General features: G+C 37.4%; 1 protein-coding gene across 7 annotated transcripts in view; it reads right to left on the bottom strand.

The window, feature by feature from the left end:
• The window catches only part of NF1 (neurofibromin 1), a 330,198-nt gene that overhangs the window by 195,822 nt on the left and 112,818 nt on the right, over positions 1-21,558 (bottom strand). The window contains exon 1 of one of the 7 annotated variants that reach the window (XM_070395210.1): positions 6,062-6,125. The exons of the other annotated variants lie outside the window; for them this stretch is intronic. The gene's annotated coding sequence lies outside the window, so the exon portion shown is untranslated. Of the gene's footprint in view, positions 1-6,061; positions 6,126-21,558 lie in introns of those variants that run through there. 7 annotated transcript variants of the gene reach the window in all.

Below are 21,558 nucleotides of genomic sequence, written 5' to 3'. Positions count from 1 at the left end.
GTTTGGCTCAGTGGATAGAGCGTCGGCCTGCGGACTGAAAGGTCCCAGGTTTGATTCCGGTCAAGGGCATGTACCTTGGTTGCAGGCACATCCCCAGTGGGAGGTGTGCAGGAGGCAGCTGGTGGATGTTTCTCTCTCATCGATGTTTCTGACTCTCTATCTCTCTCCCTTTCTCTCTGTAAAAAATCAATAAAAATATAAAATAAAATAAAATAAAATAAAACAAAAAAGATGCCAGAACCAGCTTGGCTCAGTGGATAGAGCATCGGCCTGCAGACTCAAGGGTCCCGGGTTCGATTCCGGTCAAGGGCATGTACCTTGGTTGCGGGCACATCCCCAGTGGGGGGCGTGCAGGAGGCAGCTGATCGATGTTTCTCTCTCATCAATGTTTCTGGCTCTCTATCCCTCTCCTTTCCTCTCTGTAAAAAATCAATAAAATATATGTAAAAAAAAAAAAAAAAAAAAGAAATCCACGCAGAGTAAAAAAAGGTATCTACATGGGAGAGCAGGCCAAAAAGGATGTCAGAGCCTAAATGGGATAGAGAAGGTGTCAAAGCATGAGTGGGATGAAAAGATAAGAGACTGGGGCCCAGTAAGGGGTGCTGGACTTTGTTGTGCTTCTGCATAGTAGGAAGAGGGAAGTTCTAGCACAAAGTCTGAGCAGGATGAGGAGGATGTTCACACAGGGAGACAGCACAGGATATGAGCCTGAGCAAGGTAAGAAGAACATCCACTAGTGTTGGAAATGGGTGCTCAGGGATAGCAAGGCGTGTTGGAGCCTAAGCAGAATGAGTAGGACATTTGTGCTTAGGAGTAGGTGGTAATGGGGAAATGACAGTGATGGCAGGTTGGTTACATAAAAGGGGACTGATCAAATAAGTAAATATATTAAGAATAACCAGAGCCAGGTTTCTTACTGCTGAAGAAAGAAGTTACAAATAAAGAAGGGAGGAAATTACTAAGACTCCCCTAGTGTTGAACTAAAATTAGAAATGGTATAAACATACAGTTTTCAATAGAGATGTAAAATTAAGTATTGATATAAACATGTACACACAGAGGAATATGAATACATACGTTCCCTAGTTCTGTCCACTGAGAAGACCTAGAAACAATGACAACTTAGTAGTAATGAGTGCATCTAGCCCCCAGATCTTGATTTCTAAATACCATTCTCCAATAAAAAGAACCAGGGCTCTTTAGAAAAATTAGTTCCAGCCCTAACAAAACAAAAGTTCTGAGAAGCCTGGAATATTTTGTTGTTCCAAAAAGAAGGGACATGCTCAAAGAATGATAAAGGCATGTCAAAAGGACACAGAAGCCAGATGGAAGAGGCTCTCACTGGCCAAATCTAGAATAATTTGAACATGAAAACAAATAATGATTAAACAGATTATCATTCACTGAATAACAGAAAACCTTTAGTCTGTACTCACAGAAATAAATACTTAAACTGAAAGCCTGATGAGAATGGAATACTTAGTGTTCTAAAAACCCCCATACAATGTGTGTGTTTACAAAGGAAAAAGAGTTAACTTCACAAAGAAGAAGTTGTCTTACCACCTTAATCAAGTGATCAAAGTTAGCATCCTCAATAATGGGATGATCTAAACTGTGCCATCTGATAAGATAAAATGAAAAAAAAACACAAAGCATTATATCTGAGATAATCCTATAAAAAATGTATGTGGGAAGCCCAAAATGAGGGATAACTCACAAAATAAGTAAGTGATACACAGTAAGTGTATAGTCTTCAAAAGCATTTGGACTTGATCCTTTTGATATAAAGGACATTGTTAGGACAAATGACCAAACTTTAACGGGCCTGAGAATTAGAGAGTAGTAGTAATGTATCAGTGTAATTTCCTGATTTTCGTTAAGTGTATGTAATGTGGTAGCATGTTTTAATTTGTAGGAAAGACAGTGAAGTATTCAGGGGTGATAGGGCATCATATTAGCAACTTATACTCAAATGGTTCAGGAAAATATAGTTTGTGCTTTACTTGTAGCTTTTCTAAAAGTTCATTATTGCTTCAAAATTTTTAAAAGATTAAAAAGTTCTGGTTCAGTTCTAATTCCATATAGGTTAAACAGGTTTTGGAGGGATTTACATCAGCATTTCTATGGAGAAACAGTGGCTGAGTTGCACATAAACTTGTAAGTGAAGTGGCAGCATATATCCTATTCACAGGTTGAAAGTCGCACTGCCCTTAGGAATGTCAGCTTTCCAAAATCTGATGCTCAAACTCAGGATTAAAGAAGAAAAAGTATCTCCAAAAGCTACAAAATAATTTTGTTCCTAAACTCAAACAAAAGTCTCCTGGTTCTTAATTTAATTTACGAAGTCCCTTGTTCTCTACCCATAAAATCTAGCAATGGTTTATTTTTGTAATACAACTGGGCTAGAAGAAGTTGATCCACCGGTGGAGCGTGGTACAGTCAGTCTCCAAGATGACTCCCCATGAGCCACACCTCCTGATATTCACACCTCCCACATTGTAACAGGGTTGGTCACTCTCAACTACTAGAATACCACAGAAGTGATGATGTGTTTCCTCCAAGGTCAGGTTATCAAAGGCAGAGGCTTTCATCTTGGGCTGCCTTGTCTTCTCTCCCTCCCTTCCCTAATTCTCTCCCTCCCAATATTTATCTCTCCCAGCCCCTCCCTCCCAATATCGCCCTCTCTAGTTTTGTGATTTCTCTTCACCTGCTCTACAGAAAACCAAGAACCATGTTTTGAGGACACTGAGGTGGTCTTTGGAGAGGCTCACATGGCAAGGAACTAAGGCCTCCTGCCAACAATCAGGCAAGTGAACTTAAGATGTGCATCCTTCCCCCCCGTCAAGCTTTCAGATGCCTGCAACCCCAGCCAACAGCTTGGCTGTAACCTCAAGAGAGACCCTGAACTAGAGGCACCCAGCTAAGCCACTCTCACATTTCCTGACCCACAGAAACTGTGAGATAATAAATGTCAGTTGTTTAAGCTGCAAAATTTTGAGGTATTTGTTTTGCTGCAATAGATACCTAGTACATTGTGAGTCAAAGTGCTGGAAAGGCTAGAGGACACCAATCACAGACCCCCACAAGAAGAAAAGTAAGATTTTGTCCCAACAGATCCCTGCTGGCTACAGGATGAATAAAAGATAATGTTTAAATTCTAATCAGAAGACTCTCGTTCTAGTGAAGAAACAACACCAAACAAATGTCTTAGTAGCAAGAAAAAAGTAGAGTATTTCCTGATTCTGAAATTGCAAATCCTTCCTAGCCTCTACATTGCCCAGAATTTCTAGTATTCTTTCAGATTTTGGGGTTTGGTTCGTGTGTTTTTTTGAAGACTGAGAACGTTCTCTGTGTCGGGTACTATGCTGGGTGCTACAGATGTAACTACGAAGAAGTTAAGAATGATCTCTTAAAAAAAAAAAAAAATACTTTTCAAACACCAAAATTTCTATACCATAAGAATTTTTTTTTGTGATAAGTGATTCTATGGATATATTTTTGTTGTACTGTTGACACAAAACTTTTATTTTTATAAATTAAATGCTAGAGGTCTTCTGTTTGACCATCCAATATTATAATACTAGAGGCCCAGTGCACGAATTCATACACCAGTGGGGTCCCTCAGCCTGACCTGCGGGATCAAGCCGAAACCAGCTCTCTGACATCTCCCAAAGGGTCCCAAATTGCGAGGGGATGCAGGCCAAGCCAAGGGACCCCACCAGTTTACGATCGGGGCCAGCCGGGGAAGACTTCATGAGGGCTCCAGGGTGTGTCCAGCCTGTCTTGCTCAGTCCTGATTGGCTGGACCCCAGCAGCAAGCTAACCTACTGGTTGGAGCATCTGCCTCCTGGTGGTCAGTGCACATCATAGCGACTGGTTGACCAGTCAACTGTCTGCCCCCTGGTGGTCAGTGAACATCATAGCGAATGGTTGAGTGGCCTTAGCATATCATTAGCATATTACGCTTTGATTGGTTCAACAACCAACTGTTCAACCAGACACTTAGCATATTAGGCTTTTATTATGAAATTCGTGCATGCAGGGGGGGTTTCCTCAGCCTAGCCTGCACCCACTCCAATAGGGGACCCCTTGGCGGTCAGACACCCCTCTCACAATCTGGAACTGTTGGCCCCTAACCCCTCTGCCTGCCTGCCTGATTGCCCCTAACTGCCTCAGCCTGCCTGCCTAATTGCCCCTAACCTCTCTGCCTGCCTGCCTGATCGCCCCCAACTGCCCTCCCCTGCTAGCCTGGTTGCCCCCAAATGCCCACCCCTGCCGGCCTGATCTCGCCCCCAACAGCCCTCCCCTGCCAGCCTGATCTCGCCCCTAACTGCCCTCCCCTGCCGGCCTGATCTCGCTCCCAACTGCCCTCCCCCCTGCAGGCCTGATCTCGCCACCACCTGCCCTCCTCTGCCGGCCAATTTGGTTCTATACTTGGTCAGTTTCTATGCCAGTCAGCATCAAAAGCTCCACCTCCTAAAAAGCCATTGGCTCCTCACAGTTGACCCAGATTTGGTTCTGACTGGTCAGTTTCTATGCCAGTCAGCATCTCTGGGCCTATCAACGGGGCCTGATCAGAAAGGTGGGGCTGATCAGCAGCCCCGATGGAGGCCTGGAGAGAAATGGAAGCACGGCTGTTGGCCAGGCCAAGAGAGAAAGAGAGGCAAGTTCTGATCAACAGCTGCCACAGAGGCTATGGATCAGACCCTGCCTCTCTCTCTGCAGGCCTCTCTCTGGGCCTGATCCACAGTCCCCTAGGCAGTCAGTGTTGGGTCGGGGCACCCGCAGCGACCCCAATTAGTGCTGGGTCACCACAGCAACCCAACACTGGCTTCCGGTCTGGCCGAGCCTTCAGTTGTAATCAGTCGTTATGACCCTGGCTCTTTATTATATAGATAGGATTCCTATAAATAATATAATTACCAGTTAACACTTATTGAGCACAAGTATCAAGCACTAACCACATTCTATACCTTACTTAATCTCACAATTATCATTATCCCAATTAATCTCTTAGTCTCATTCTCTGCACTCTCCTCTCATCTTCCCACTCTTATTCATATTTTCAGAGATGCCATTCTTTTTCTTTTTAGAGAGAGAGTGGAAGCTAGGGCAGGAGAGAGAGACAGAGAGAGAAACATGAATGTGAGAGACACACATCGATTAGTTGCCTCCTACGTGGAGAATAAACCTGCAACCCAGGTATGTGCTCTTGACTGGGATCGAACTCGAGACCCTTCAGTGTGCAGGATGATGCTCTACCACTGAGCCACACGGGCCAGGGCCAAAGATGCCATTCTTGAATCCTAGAGCAGGTCTCCCATATATGCTCTTTGAGCCTCCTTGACTTTTCCTATATAGTTCTTAAAATAACTGTAATTAAATAACCAGATGATAAGCTGTTTAATATTCATCACTCATGCAAAAATTCGAGTTCCATGGGAGTATATAAGGTAACTTTTTTTGTAACCTATTTTAACCTTGGGGTTAAGTCTAAAAAGGCAATTAATAAATGCTTGCTCAATAAAAGAATGAACTACAGTCCCACATCACTTAATAAGGAAGTTACCTTCTGGGAAATGCACCAACAGGCAATTTCATCATTGTGGGAACATCATAGAGTGCACGTATTCAAACCTAGATGGTATAGACCAGTGGTCAGCAAACTGCGGCTCGTGAGCCACATGCAGCTCTTTGGCCCCTTGAGTGTGGCTCTTCCACAAAATACCGACTTCTGCACATGGGCCACGCAGTTTCAATTGCACTGTATATGCGTGCCCGCACATGGTATTTTGTGGAAGAGCCACACTCAAGGGGCCAAAGAGCCGCATGTGGCTCGCAAGCCGCAGTTTGCTGACCACTGGCATAGACTATTACACACTTAGACTATCTGGTATTGCTCCTAAGCTACGAATCTATACAAGTTACTATACTGAATACTGTATGTATTGGTAACACAATGGTTAGGATTTGTGTATTTAAACATAACTAAATATAAAAAAGGTACAGTAAAAATACAGTATAAAAGATAAAAAATGGCAAGCCTATACAGGGCACTTACTATGAATGAAGCTTTCAGAACTGGAAGATGAATAAGTGGTGAGTGAATGTGAAAGTGCAGGACATTACTGTACACTACTGCTGACTTTATAAACACTGTCCCACAGTTCTCCCCTGCTTCCTGTCTATAACTTCAAAGCTGTCAGAGCTGCTCCACAAACAGGGATATGGACTGCACTGATTGGAAATACTGAGGAGAAACTGGGTGAAGCACAGATAAGTGTAATGGTGACTGTCAAGAGGGCGCGAAAGGTGGCCTGAGGATCAGTAAGGAAAAGAAATCCAGATGGAGAGATAAAGGAACATAGGGCGCTGTGGTTTTGGTTGTTGTATGTTGGAGCAGTGGTCAGATTAAGAAACTTTGTGGTATTCCTAAAAAAAAAAAAAAAAGAGGGTGTTTAACATGGAGAAGGTACAGAACTGAGACTGAGGATTCAGTACCGTTTTAAACTATTATGGATATTGTCACATTTCCTACTATTTTAATGCAAATATTTGCCCCTAACTCCCATCCTCCTGCCCTTTGGTAACCACATCAGCTTATTTTCTGCATCTATGGGTCTGTTAGAATTCAGTATTTTGACTTTGGAAACTTGTTTTAGTTCCACTGACACTCTCTAGCATTGATTTGATGGGAAAAATAAAACTTATCTTTATTGGTGCTTTACAACCTGAAAATACTTCCAAAGTACAGAGACAGATAGTATGCATTTCCATACTATCATAGAAAGCTTTTACTAAAGTGGCAGTGGCACTTAATACTTGTTAAGGTAGCTCTTGTGGAGCTGTGTCCTTATACAGGATCTTCGGTTCTCAACAAAGAATTTACAGCAATGTACGCTGAAGACCATTGACCTAGTTGGAGGGGGTGGGGTTGGAACCCTCTATGTTGAAACAGATTAGTATTCTGTGCACTCAAAATTGAGGTGTGGTGAATGAGAACCTACTGCCAAGCCCCACAGGAGAAAATTTTCTCCTGAGCCACATATATATTCTTCCATTTCTTATATGACATTCTGCTCCGTTATATATGGGGCCACTGTTGTATATGTGATCTGATGCTGAACAAAATGTCATTATATGGTGCAAGACTGTAGTGTGTTAGTTACACTGACTCTATCTCCTTTAAAAACAACATCTTTATTATCTTTGGTTTCTGCTAGTCTATCATCTAGTCTATAGATAATTTGGTGATTTCAGAGGAAAAATCAAACAACTATTTCCTTCATCTATATCTTATAAACTTGAATCACAAAAGAGTATTTCCACAATAATCCTATTACTTCCTAATTGAGTGAAAATCCCCTTACCATAAACCATCAGCCTCTTCCCTCCCTCTAGCTCTTAGAATCCTGGAACCAGACATGTATCTTCCCAAGTAAGCAACTGAGCAGCACTTTCCCAGATAAACTGAATGCCTAATCTCCATTTGGAGTGATTTCAACAATAAAGCTATCTTATCACAAACTCATCTATAATAATAAAAGCATAAAATGCTAATTAGACCAGACAGCCGAATGACCTTCTGGACGTCATTCCGGAGAAAGCCGTGGAGGCGGAGGCCAAGGCAAAGGCTGTTAGGGGCAATCAGGCAGGCAGGCGAGTGGTTAGGGGAGATCAGGCAGGCAGGCGAGTGGTTAAGGGTGATCAGGCAGGCAAGCAGAGTGGCTAGGGGCGATCAAGCAGGCAGGCAGGCAGGCAAGCAGTTAGGAGCCAGCGGTCCCGGATTGTGAGAGGGATGTCCAACTGCCAGTTTAGGCCCAATACCACAGGGATCCCCACGGGATCAGGCGTAAACTGGCAGTCAGACATCCCCCAAGGGGTCCCAGATTGTGAGAGGGTGCAGGCTGGGCTGAGGAGACACCTCTCTCCCCATGCACAAATTTCGTGCACTGGGCCTCTAGTATACAATAAAGTTCATGTACATAAGCTTCCAATTCTCTCACATTTAAAAGTAAATATTTAAAGTGAGATCAGAGAGCCGGGCATAAGGAAGGCTTGTTAACATGAAAGAAAGGGAACCAAGTAATATGCACACATTAATTTTGAGGAAAAAAACAATGCAGGCATCGATGAGAAGAAAACTTCACACTCACATAATTATATACATCCTGAAAGACATTAGGAAAAACTTTAAAGAATGCTATTTTAAAAAGAGAGAAGTGAGAATAAAGACCAGTAAAGAACATTCAAAAAGTTAAATATGACTGTGTCATGAGTCCCTGAGACCACTCCTAGTTCACTGGTTGCTAGAAGGACTCACAGGACTCAACATATAGTCATATTTACAGCTATGAGTTAATACAGCAAAAGGATACAAAGCAAAATCAGTAAAAGGAAAAGACGTGAGGTCCAGAGTAAACAAGATACAAGCTTCCAAGAATCTCCTCCCAGTGGAATAGGACCGGACATGCTAAATTCCTCCAGCAATGAATTATGATAATACATGTGGAACACTGTCTACCAGGTAAGTTCACTGGAGACTCAGTGCTCAGGGTTTTATCGGGGTGCCCTCTGCCTAGCACATACCAAAGCTCCAGGCACCCAGACGAAAATCAGGTGCTCAGCATAAATCATACTGGCACAGTTTGCGCACAGAGAGCCATTCTTATCAAGGTATGCTAGGAACCCTTCCAAAATCCAAGTTACCAGACACCAGCCAAGAAACAACCTAGCAAGTAGAACTTTCTGAGGATAACAGTCTCAGGCTGCAATGTTAACTTTCCACAGTGATAAAATAAAACATTATAGAGTTGTAAGATAAAGTCAAGACCCTCTCCAGGAAAAACAAACAAAAGAAAACACTATGAGAGAAAAGCCTCTAAAATTACATGATCAATCAATTTCAATATGTGAAAAAGAAAAAAAAAAGAAATTAACAAAGAATTAATAAAAGAAACTTCCCAGAAACTCATAGATACAAAAAACAGACTGACAGCTGTTAGAAGGGAGGGGCTTGAAGATCTGGGTGAAAAGGTAAAGGGATTAAGCAAATAAATAAATAACATCATAAACACAAACAACAGTATGGTGACTGCTAGAGAAATAGGGGTTGGAGAAGGTAGAAGAGAGTAAAGGGGGAATAATGGTGAAAAAGGAGTCTTGACTTCAGGTGATAACACACAATACAATATACAGATAATGTACCATAGAATTGTACACCTGAACCTACATAATTTTACTACCAATGTAACCCCAATAATTCAATAAAAATTAAAATTACATTTAATTGAATTTTAAAAATAAAATTGGCAATCAAAAAAGGAAGAAAAAAGACATTTCCCATGCCTGAAGAACACGAGTCTCCATCCTGAAAAAGATGCGTTAGTTATCCAAGCATGTTATACTGAACTGAAGAATAGCAAAGACAACAAAAAAACCCAAGGACTTCTAAAAATGAAAAAATAAGAAAATAAGTTTGCTTACATTATAGGAACCAGAATGGCATTAAATTTAGCAATAATCTCAGTGATATACTGAAAGGCAATGGTGAAATGCCTTCAAAATTCTGAGGATATTTTATTTTCATTTTAGAATTTAATACACAAATTAGTAAAATGTAGAATAAAGGTATTTTCAAACATGCAAGGTCTCAAAATTTATTGCTTCTGGACTTTTTATTCAGCAAACTGTGGAGTATGTGCTCCAAACTAATGGGATCCATGAAACAAAGAAATCAAAACAGGACAGAAGCAATGGGAATTTCCAAAATGATGATGAAGGGAGAACCCAGACTGACAGCTGCACACCTGGCCTAGCAAGCAGCTAACCCTAAACCAGTGAATGGGGCGAAGTCCTCAGGAAAAACAATTTCAGTGAATAGATTAACAGGTTTGACTCTGTGTTAAAAGCAATAGTAAGAGCATGTTAATGGTATAAAGAATTAACAGGTATTCAAAACAAAGTAAATGAAAAAAGTGAAGCAGTTACCAACTTGAGGCACAAAACGTTGTACAAGAAGATAAACTTACTCACTATACACTACTTGACTCAGCCTCAAACAATATTATATATACATCTAATTACAGTCCCAGGAGATTAATATATTATTAATAAGAGGCAATATCTAAAAAGGTAATGGCATACCAGCTGATCCAGCAATCATGCTCCTTGGGATTTACCCAAAAGAGTTGAAAACATGTTCACACAAAAACCTACACATGAAGTTTATAGCAGCTTTACTCATAATTGCCAAAACATGGAAACAACCAAGTTGTCCTTCAGTAAATGAATGAACAAAAGAAAATTGGTACCACCAAACAATGAAATATTAATCAACACTAAAAAGAAATGAGCCATCAAGTCATCAAGCCATGAAGAGACTTAAATGAACCTTAATGCATACTATGTAAAAGAAACCAACTTAAAAAGGCTACATACTGTATGATTCCAACAGTACGATATTATATAAAACTATGAAAACAGTAAAAAAATCAGTGGTTGCCAGGGCTGGGGGTGGGATGATAAACAGGAAGAGCACAGAAGATTTTTAGAACAGTAAAAATACTCTGGCCCTGGTTGAGGGGCTCAGTTGGTTGGAGAGTCGTCCCATACACCAAAAGGTTGTGGGTTCGATTCCTAGTCAGGGCACATACTTAGGTTGTGGGTTGGATCTCCAGTTGGGACACATACTGGAGGCAACTAATTGATGTTCTCTCTCATATCGATGTGTGTGTGTGTCTCTCTCTCCCTTCCTTTCTCTCTAAAATCCGTAAAACATATCCTCAGGTGAGGATTAAAAATACTCGACCCAGCCAGTATGGCTCAGTTTTGAGCACCGACCTATTAAGCAAGAGGTCAATTCCGGGTTGCAAACTCAATTCCCAGTGGAGGGCATGCAGGAGGCAGCTGATCAATGATTCTCATCATTGATGTTTCTAGCTCTATCTCCCTCTCTTCCACTATGAAATCAATAAAAATATTTTTTAAAATAAATAAATAAAAATACTCTTTATGATATTATAATAATGGGTATATGTCATTTATACATTTGTCCAAACCCATAGAATGTACAACAAAGAGTGAACTTTAAGGTTAACTATGGACTTGGGGATGATTATGATGGATAATGGATTATGATGTGTAGGCTCATCCTTGATAAAAAGAAAAAAAGAAGTGTGTGTGTGTTTGTGTGTACCATTCTGGTGCATGATGTTAATAACAGCATGTGTGGGGGCAGAAAGTATATGGGAAATCTCTTATCTTCCTCTCAATTTTGTTATAAACCTGAAACTACTATAAAAAATAAAATCTTAAAAAAGCCAAGGTCAACGGTAAAAAAAAAAAACAACATTTTTCAGAACTGTTAGACAATGACAATCCTCAGCTCCAGGAAGTCCAAAAATCCAAAGCAGAATAAAAAGAAATCCATACACCTACAAATATTTCAATGAAACTGCAGAACAACAAAGAACAAAGAACTAAAACAGAGAGAAAATATCATTTATAAAGTAATGATAATTACTGACAACTAAATTCTCAACAGCAATGAGAGAGCTCAAAAAGATAGTTAACTGATATCTTTAACATAGAAAGAAAAATAAGAATAACTACCACAACAGATCCTCATTAAAGGAAATTCTAAAGAATACGCTTCCAGCAGAATAATAATGATCCCAGAAAGAAAGTCTGAGATTCAAGGGGAAAAAATTTTTAGGTTGGACAAATAAAAGGTGCATAATAAAATGGCATAAGTTGAATCCAAGTATATCAGTAATCACAATGAATATAATGGGCTAACCTCTCCACTTAGAAGAAAAAAATTCAGACTGGTCACATATGTGCTATCTACTATAGATAGACTAACAAGAGCACAAAAAGACTGAGGGCCAAAAAATGGGAAAAGATCTACCAAGCTAATATGAAACAAAAGAAAAGTGGAACCAACTTCGGCAAAAAAAAAAAAAACAGTAGAAATAAAGCGGATCACTAAATAATAACATAAGAATCAAATTACCTGAAAAGATATCATTTTAAACCTCTATGTGCCTAATACAACACATACACACATCCCAAAATTGACATGTCTACAAGAAAAAGTTACAAAGCTACCAATATAGTGAAAGATTTTTTAATATAGATATCGCAATAATAATATAGTAGAAAAAAAATCAGAATTTAGAAAAGTTGACCTGCTTAATAAACTTGATCAAAATGGTATTTGTAAAACTCATACCCAAAAACTAGGAACTACACATTATTTTTAAGAACACATGGAATCTTCATAAAAATGAGACTATACGTTTGTGTAATCAGATTCCAAGGTGGTCCCCCATTATCCTTGAATAGGCCCTTCTAAAACCTCTCCCAACTTGTGTATCAGGGTTGTTCTGCATGACCAATATAATATGGCAGAAGAAAAGGCATGTCACTTCCAAAGGTCATAAAAAACTGTGGCTTCTGCTTCTCTCAGATCACTAACTCTGGAGGATACCAGCTACCATGTCACAAGAAGCCCTATGGAGAGGTCCACGTGGAAAGGAATAGAGAGATCTTTTGCAAACAGCTAGCAAAGAACTGAGGCCTCCTGCTAATAGCTGTGTAAACGATTAGCTCAGAAGTGAATCCTCAAGCCCCAATCAAGAGCTTGACTGCTACACCATGAAAAATTCTGAGCCAGAAATACCTAGCTAAGTTACTACTGGATTTCCAATGCTCAGAAATTTTACTGATAATAAATGTTTGCTCCCTTGCATATAAGATTAACCAATGGACACAAGACACGGGGTGGGGGGGGGGGCGGGGGGTAGGGGCCGGGGGAATGTCAAGGGGGGGAAAAAAGGAGACATATGTAATACTCTTTGTAATACTTTAAGAAATAAAAATTATTAAAATAAAAAAATAAAAATAAAAAAATAAATAAATGTTTGCTCCCTAAAACTGCTACATTTGGGGAAATTTGTTACATAGCAATAAATAGCTAAAACAATGCTCAAGCCAATAAAGCTAACTTCAAATCTGAAATTACAAACCATATTCACTGGCCACAGTACAATTAAGATAGAAATTAATAATCAAAAGAAAATGAGGAAAACTGAAAATCAAGAAACACTCTGGAAGAAATGACAGACCATAATGGAAAACAGAAAATACCTAGAATCAAAATATAATGAAAAGCCAATTTGTGAAATACAACTAAAAGCAGCATTTAATAAATGTTATAGTTTTGAATTACATTCAAAATTAATGAGCTTAAATCCAACTTCAAAAGTCAGAAAACCACCTCACAACCATTAGGATGGCTGCTATAAAATAAATAAATAAGTATTGGCAAGGATGTAGAGGAATTGGAACTCTTGTGCACTATTCATGGTAATGCAAAATGGTGCAGCTGCTGTGGAAAACAGTATGGTGGTTCCTCAAAAAACTAAAATAGAATTCTCATATGATCCAGCAATTCCAGTTATGGATATATACCCAAAATAATTGAAAGCAGGGTCTTGAAGATATATCTGCATACCATGTTCACAGTAGCATTATTCTGAATAGCCAAAAGGTGGAAGCAATCCAAGTGTCCATCAAAGTATGACTAGGTAAAGAAAATGTGGCATATGCACACAATGTAATATTCAGCCTTTAAGAAGAAGGAAATGTTGGCACATGTTACAACATGGATGAACTTTGAGGACATTTATCCTAAGTGAAATAAGTCAGCCATAAAAAGACAAATACTGTATGATTCTACTAATATGAGGTACCTAGAGTATTCAAATTCAGACACACAGAAAATAGGGACTGGGGGAGGGAGGAATGAGGGGTAGGTAGTTGTTTCATGGTTACAGTTTGTTTTATAAAATGAAAAAAATCCAGAGATTCTTTGCACAACAATGTGAATGTACTTATATACTGAACTATATACTTAAAAATGGTTAAGATCGTAAAGCTTATGTTATGTATATTTTACCAAAATTAAAAATAAAATTAAAAAGTCAAGAAAAAGACAACAGAATAAACCCAAGGAAGAAAAATAAGAGCAAAATGAACAAAACAGACAATAAAATTAACAAAGGTAAGAACTGTGTCTTTGAAAATACAGATGAAATATACAAATAGAAAAAAAGAAATAAAAAAATAAAGGAACAAGTAAACATTAGGAGTGAAAAACAGAATATAACTTCAGTTCCCAGAGATGAAACAAGTCATAAAAAAGTATCATGAATAACAAGCTGAATGGACAGTCTTAGAAAAATGTAATTTATCAAAACTGATTTAAGAAAAAAGAATAAAAATTGTCTCACAATAATTTAAGAAATGAATTCAGTAGTTTAAAATTTCCCCTCAAAGAAAGTACTGAACCCAGATGGTTTTATTAGAGTCCCAACTTGGAACCAATATATAATTCCAATACTATATAAACAATGCAGAGAACATAAAAAGATAAGCTCCCTAATTAATTTTATACAGGTAGAATAATCTTGATATGAAAACCAGGCAAGCATATATGAGAAAGGAAAATTACAAACTGACCTTACTGAACATAGATTCAAACATCCTAAACAAAAATGCCAGCAAATTTAATCCAGCAATCAATTTTGACAACAGTATGGTCATTAACAGAGAGAAAGGGGGGTGGGGAGAGGCAGAAGAGGGTAAAAGGGAGGATAAATGGTGATAGAAAGAGACACACAATCCAACATACAGATGATGTATTATGGAATTGTACACCTTAAATCTATATAATTATATTAACCAATGTATCTCCAATAAATTCAATTTAAATAAATAAATTATACATTCAACCAAGAACAGCCTCAGAAATGGAAGGCTAATTTAATTACTAGAAATCAGAAAATAATGATAAACAGTATAAACAAACTAAAGAAAGAAAAATTACACAATAACCTCGAAGGAGATGGAATAAGCATTTAATAATACTCAACATACATTTAAGAATTTTTAAAAGTAGCAATCTAGAAGTTAGCTTCCTTAATTTAATACGAATATTTATTTTTAAAACTTACCAACACTGTATGTAATAGTGAAATGTAAAAAATCTTTCCTTTTAAGATCAAAAACAAGACAGTGGTGGCCAATACCATTACTCCTATTCAACACTGAAAAACCTCAGTGGGTTCACAGAGAAAAAGAAAATAGCTAGAGAGATTGAAAATTAAGAAATAAAACTGCAACTGTTTACAGATGATAGAAGATCAATACAGAAAATCCAAAAGAATCTAGAGATAAGTCATAAAAGTGATGAGTTGCTGGATACAAAGACAAAATACAAAAGACAGTTACACTGCTATACAAAACAATCAGAAATGCAATTTTAAAAAATACCAAGTACAAAGAGCAACAAAAAATTCTAGGAAAAAATCAGACAGTCGATGTATAACTTATTTATATAATGCTAAAATTATAAAATGTAACTGAAATGAATTTTTAAAAGAGAAAATAGAAAGCCCTATTATATTCTTAAAGAGGAAGCTTCAATATCAAAATGATGTCAATCCATTCTCCCCAACTTGAATCAAAGACTCAATGCAATACTATTCAAAATCTTACCACCATTTCTCAGAAAATCAAAAGCTGATTCTAAAACCAATATGAAAAAGCACTGCCATGACTTTTCCTGAAGAAAAAGATTGGGGAATTTACCATACTTGATATTGACTTGCTACAAACTATAATAATTAGGATAAATAATCCAATAGGTTACTGGGACCGGGACAAACAGCAAAATATAGAGCCCAGAAACTAATCCCATGCATATAAGGAAACTTGATTTTCAACTGAGCAAGCACTGCGGATCACAGAGAGAAGAATGGACTACTCAATAAACAGGCTGGAACAATCAGTTACTTGTTATCACATGGAAAAAAATAAAAGTGGATCCTTACACAAAAGGAAGTCCATGTGCATTAGAGACTTCAGTGTAGAAATGAAAGCTTAAAAAAAAACCTTTTGAAAATAACAGGGAAATATTTTAATGGCATCAAGGAAGGAAATGACAAACACCAAAAATAAAAAAAATACAAATACTAAAATTCTGATAAATTCAGCAACATTAAAATTAAGAACTTCAATCACTAAAAGATACGTACGAGTCAAAAATCCAATCAAATGGAAAGGATATTGGCAACACATGCAAATATCAACAATAAAACATAAACCATATAGAAATTACTATGACTCAATCAGAAAAAGTTAAACAAGCCAAGTAGAAAAATGAGCAAATACATATACAGAGATAGAGAAGTAGACAGAAATATAGATATATATAGATATTTCACAGAATAAGAAACAAACACTTCATAAATATCTAAAAAGAAGCTGAACCTCATTGGTAGCCAAAGAAACACAGATTCAAATTACAATGATATACCATTTCTTACCCACCAGATAGCTAAAAATTAAAAAGACAGACAATACCAAGCATTGGCAAGGACGCAGAGCAACAGAAACATTTATACATTGCTGGTGGGAGTGTCAACTGTTTTGATCACTTTAAAAAACAAAACAATTTGGCATTACCTAATAAAGCTGAAAAAGCCCATATCCTTCTTCTTCTCCAGGATATATACTCTAAAGTCCTGCACATGCACAAGAGACATGTATAAGAATGTTCATAAGCAGCATTGTTAGTAATAGCAAAAAACTAGAAACAGTCCAACTGCCCATCATTCATAACATGTATAAATAAACTGGTATATTCATATAATGAAATAGTCTATTGCAATAAAGTTGAATAAACTACATATAACACCATGGATGACATGAAAAAACAAAGCCTGATGCTTATAAAAATAAATTTACAGTATTATTCCATTATATAAAGATAAATAACAGGCAAACAAAACCACACATTTTTTTGTTTGGAGAGAGATACTATAAAGAAAAAAAAGAGAAATTTTTATTTATTTTTATTTTTTTTAATTGCTTAAAATATTACAAAGAGTAGTACATTTGTCTCCTTTTTTTCCCCCTTGACCTTCCCCCAGCCCCCTACCCCCCAGTGTCTTGTGTCCATTGATTATGCTTATATGCATGCATACAAGTCCTTTGGTTGATCTCTTACACCACCCCACCCCCCCCCGAGAAATTTTTAAATACAATTCAGGGTAGTGGTGAGGGAATAATAAGAAAAGGAATGTGATTTGGACCATACAGGGGTTTACAAGGAATTGGTAACATTTTATTTTATTTTTTAATATATTTTATTGATTTTTTACAAAGAGGAAAGGAGAGGGATAGAGAGTTAGAAACATCGATGAGAGAGAAACATCAATCAGCTGTCTCCTGCACACCCCCTACTGGGGATGTGCCCGCAACCAAGGTACACGCCCTTGACTGGAATCGAACCTGGGACCCTTCAGTCCACAGGCCGACGCTCTATCCAATGAGCCAAACCAGTTAGGGCAACATTTTATTTCTTAATCTGAATTTGGATTGACAAGTGTTCAAAGTATTATTATTTTTTAAAATATATTTTATTGATTTTTTACAGAGAGGAAGGGAGAGGGATAGAAACATCGAAGAGAGAGAAACATCAATCAGCTGCCTCCTGCACACCTCCTACTGGGGATGTGCCCACAACCAAGGTACATGCCCTTGACCAGAATCGAACCTGGGACCTTTCAGTCCGCAGGCCGACGCTCTATCCACTGAGCCAAACTGGTTAGGGCCAAAGTATTATTTTTAAACTATAAGCTGTACAAACAGGCTTTATATATTTTTGTATGTTTAAATTTTAAAACACATTTTAAGTCATAGATAAAAAATACTAGAGAATACATGCAAATATATGTTTCCTGACACACTGTAAAAAATAGGTGGGGGAATAAGCAAACCCAGAAACAAACTAAGTGTTCTTCTATAGTAGAAATAGATAAACTGACATTTATACAATGGAGTATTATATATGGAGTTAAACTGAATCAACTAAGTGCGCATGTGTAAACAGGGATCAAATCTAAAAATGTAATAGGTTTTAAAAAGCAAGTATACAGAATATTTACAGTATACTTTTTATGTAAAAGGTTACTATAATTATTTTATGGACACATACATGTGTAATAAAAGTATAAAACGGCAGAAAGTATAAAACAGGGCAGGACACATGTATGTGTCCCTAAAATAAGCACCAGAGAGGAAAGAATTGGATCAGGGAAGAGAACAAAGCGAGCTTCAACCATCACTATAATCTTTTGCAAATTAGAAGATTTATAATTTAAAAATATATATCCTCTCCCAAAAGAAATATATGGAAATATTCTTCCTCTTTCCCTCCCTAACATATACCCACAGAGAGAGAGAGCAAGCAAATTTTGGAAGAGCAAAGAAAAACCTTGACACTTGGTACTTGCCACTATCTCTCAAGCTGGTACATTCAAACGTTTAGCTCTTGCTTTTAAAATATATATCAATTCAGCATCTGACAAAGCATTAAAAGTGGTTGCCAGTGAAAAATATCTCCATAATATTTCAGTTCACACTCAATACAAATATCCAAAGCTGTTAAATACTTCTTGCTACTCCTGACAACCAATAATCACAAGTTATGCTTTTCTAATTTAATAGAAATAAAAAGAAATAAAAACGTATCTACAGAAGTTGATCTATACTAAACCGAGCTGGACAAAGATACTTTGATGAAATATTGCATATAGTAACATTCCTCTCACTAATTTGAACATAATTACAATGCTTTATTTTTATTTTAAAACTATGATTTTCCCTAAAACTCTTGATCCAAGAACTTCAACATTAATTTTAAAAAAAAAAACAACAACAACAGCCAAATGCCTAGGTTTCACCAGCCTTATGTAAAAGATACTTCCCCTGTCTTAAGGAAATTTGGTCTGATTCTGATTCTCAATTATTACAAATAAATGGCTTCTTTAAGTCTCATGTTTTTTATCTTCAAAAGAGATGCAAATTTTGCATTCTATTGCATAATATAGCCATATTTGTTTAAATTTTAAAAATCTTTTTTCTAAAATAAATTCAAGTAAACCATGTTACAAAAAGACTGCCCAAAATATGCTTTATTCAAAACTTTAAAAGTACATAAGTGCACTAGCAGCCCCAGAACTCTAAGGTAGCGTTTACCTACCAAAACAATTTGCCCCCATTTTAGGCGGTCATCATTTTAGCTAATAATTTAAATCTCATTCAATTGTGAAAATTATTTTCCTAACACAATTCTTTAAAAAAACATCAAATTTCTAAATCACCCTTTTCTAGTTACGTGAAAAAATAATGGAGTTGATGTTAAAAATGAAAACAGATATCCAAATAGTAGAGTCCAAATAGCCAAAGCTGCATGTCTGCTGTTTACCTCTGGGATTCAAATTTTTAAGAACATATTAACAATTAAATATTCTAGCACAATTCACAAATTGTAAATCTTAATTAAAAACTGCAGAAGTCAGCACACAGTGAAGATTCCAATCCAGGCTTACTTCCTTCCTGAGGCTGAGAAAACAGTTTGTGAATGGCAAAGATTCTATGTGCTAGTTGTAGCATGGTATTTAAAACAATCCCAAACTCATCACAGGGAAGGAAGAGGCTTTTCATGTAACACAGTTCATGGACCTGTCACTGTGCTTAGTTTGCAACTAAGCCTGAGATATTTGGTCATGTACTAATGGCCATTTGTTACAAGAGGCTAAATGAAAGAATTTCATTCATTAAAAAAAGAAAGATAGAGCTCAAACTAAACTTGGACTCATCACAAAGAAGATAAAGCCTACAGAAATTTAGCTTCTAGGGTTGAGTCCTATAGACTTCATATTGAGATGACCCACTATTGTCTACTTTTAACCATTTCCTCCCTATGTAAAAATGATTCCCTTATAGTCAATCAGGGAAAAAAAGTTGATGTTACAAAATATACACTTCACATAATACATTAATCTTCAATTTATCTGAAAACTAATATGCAAATGAAATTATAGAGGTGGAAATGCTCTTCGGTCCATAAGCAAGCAACAATTTAAGAACATAAGCAAGCCTGGCTGGTTTGGCTCAGTGGTTGAACATCGACCCATGAAACAGGAGGTCATGGTTCAGTTCCCAGTCAGGGCACACGCCTGTGTGTGGGCTCCAAGCCAAGTAGGGGGGCTGCAGGAGACAGCCAATCAATAATTCTCTCTCATCACTTAATGTTTCTCTCTCTCTCTCCCTCTCCCTTCCTCTCTCTGAAATCAATAAAACCGTATTTTAAAAAAAAAATTTAAATAACATAAGGTAAAATTAGATATTTGAGCCAATAGTCCTCCTTCAAGCAAAATTTTTAAAAAACTCATTTCACAGCAAAAGAAATGCAGGAATGGACTATGGACCTTGGAATTCACTGATCTTACTGCATACCCTATCACCCAGTGGCAGCTAATCTAATAGAATAATAGAACGGCCTGCTAAAAACTTGGTTACAGTGCTATTGGAGACCAAATCCTCAAGTATATCCTTTGAATTAATAACCAGTATACACTGTTTTCTCCAAAGCCAGAATACATGTGTTTTAGAATCAAGTGGTGTAAATAGAAGTGGTGTCTCTCCTTATTATCCCTAAAAAACCCATTAGCATAATTTTTGCTTCCAGTGCCCTACAGCTTTGCAATCTGCTGGTTTTGAGGCCTTGGTTCCCAATGAAAGAATGATTTCACCACAGTCCACTGAATTAGAAGTTGAAACTGTTTCATGATCACTGTGCCACTAAATCAAGATTTTCAACCTCAGCACTACTGACATTTTGGACTGGATAATTCTTTGCTATTGGAGGCTATTCTGTGCATTACAGGATGCTGCCCTCTACCTAAAATACTCTGGACATTGCCATGTTCCTTGGGAGGCAAAACTACTCTCAGTTGAAAACCACTGCAATAAATCGATAGGCAAAGAAGGGGGCCATTTGATTGGCTGATATAATTCATATGGGTAACTTCATAGGAGATACCGGATACTGCTACATAAGGAGGACAGGGAAGACTGCCTGGAACCCTGAGGATTATCTGAAATATCTCTTATATATGTGTAATGGTAAAAGTTAACAGAAAGAAAAACACAAAGCAGGACCACTTACGATTCATATTCGTCACTAATGAAGGTTTGGGTTACCCCACCAGCTAAGGTTCTGATGAGGGTAAAAGAGAACATGGAATGGGCAGAAGAATGTAGTTATAAAGATGAACTCCAATCTCTCAACTAGTTAACTGAAGCAAAGTCTATAGTAGTTATACATATTTTCTTCTTTGCTTACTACAGAATATTGTGTGTGAGTGTACAAACCAATTTCTTCTATCTTCTCAATATATTATACACATTTTATTAGTAAAGGTTAACTTTGCAACTAAGTCTTTAGGTAGCAAGATATTCAGATGAGACTATGAATTTGAGGCATAATTAGCACAGCCTAGAAATGGATGTGTGAATGTCACCCAGAGATGGATACAATGAATATTGGACCTTGGCTCCTCATTTTGGGAAGAGACTAAGGACATCTTCATTTTAACAAAAAAAGACTTTCATTTTCTTAGATAAAAGTATAGAGTGTTT

Source organism: Myotis yumanensis, unplaced genomic scaffold (assembly GCF_028538775.1).
Source record: "Myotis yumanensis isolate MYYU_CA2020_CCGP unplaced genomic scaffold, mMyoYum1.0.hap1 SCAF_16, whole genome shotgun sequence".
NCBI classification, from domain to species: domain Eukaryota; kingdom Metazoa; phylum Chordata; class Mammalia; order Chiroptera; family Vespertilionidae; genus Myotis; species Myotis yumanensis.
Note: the sequence above shows the minus strand (reverse complement) of the source record. Positions and strands in the feature narration are given on the sequence as shown.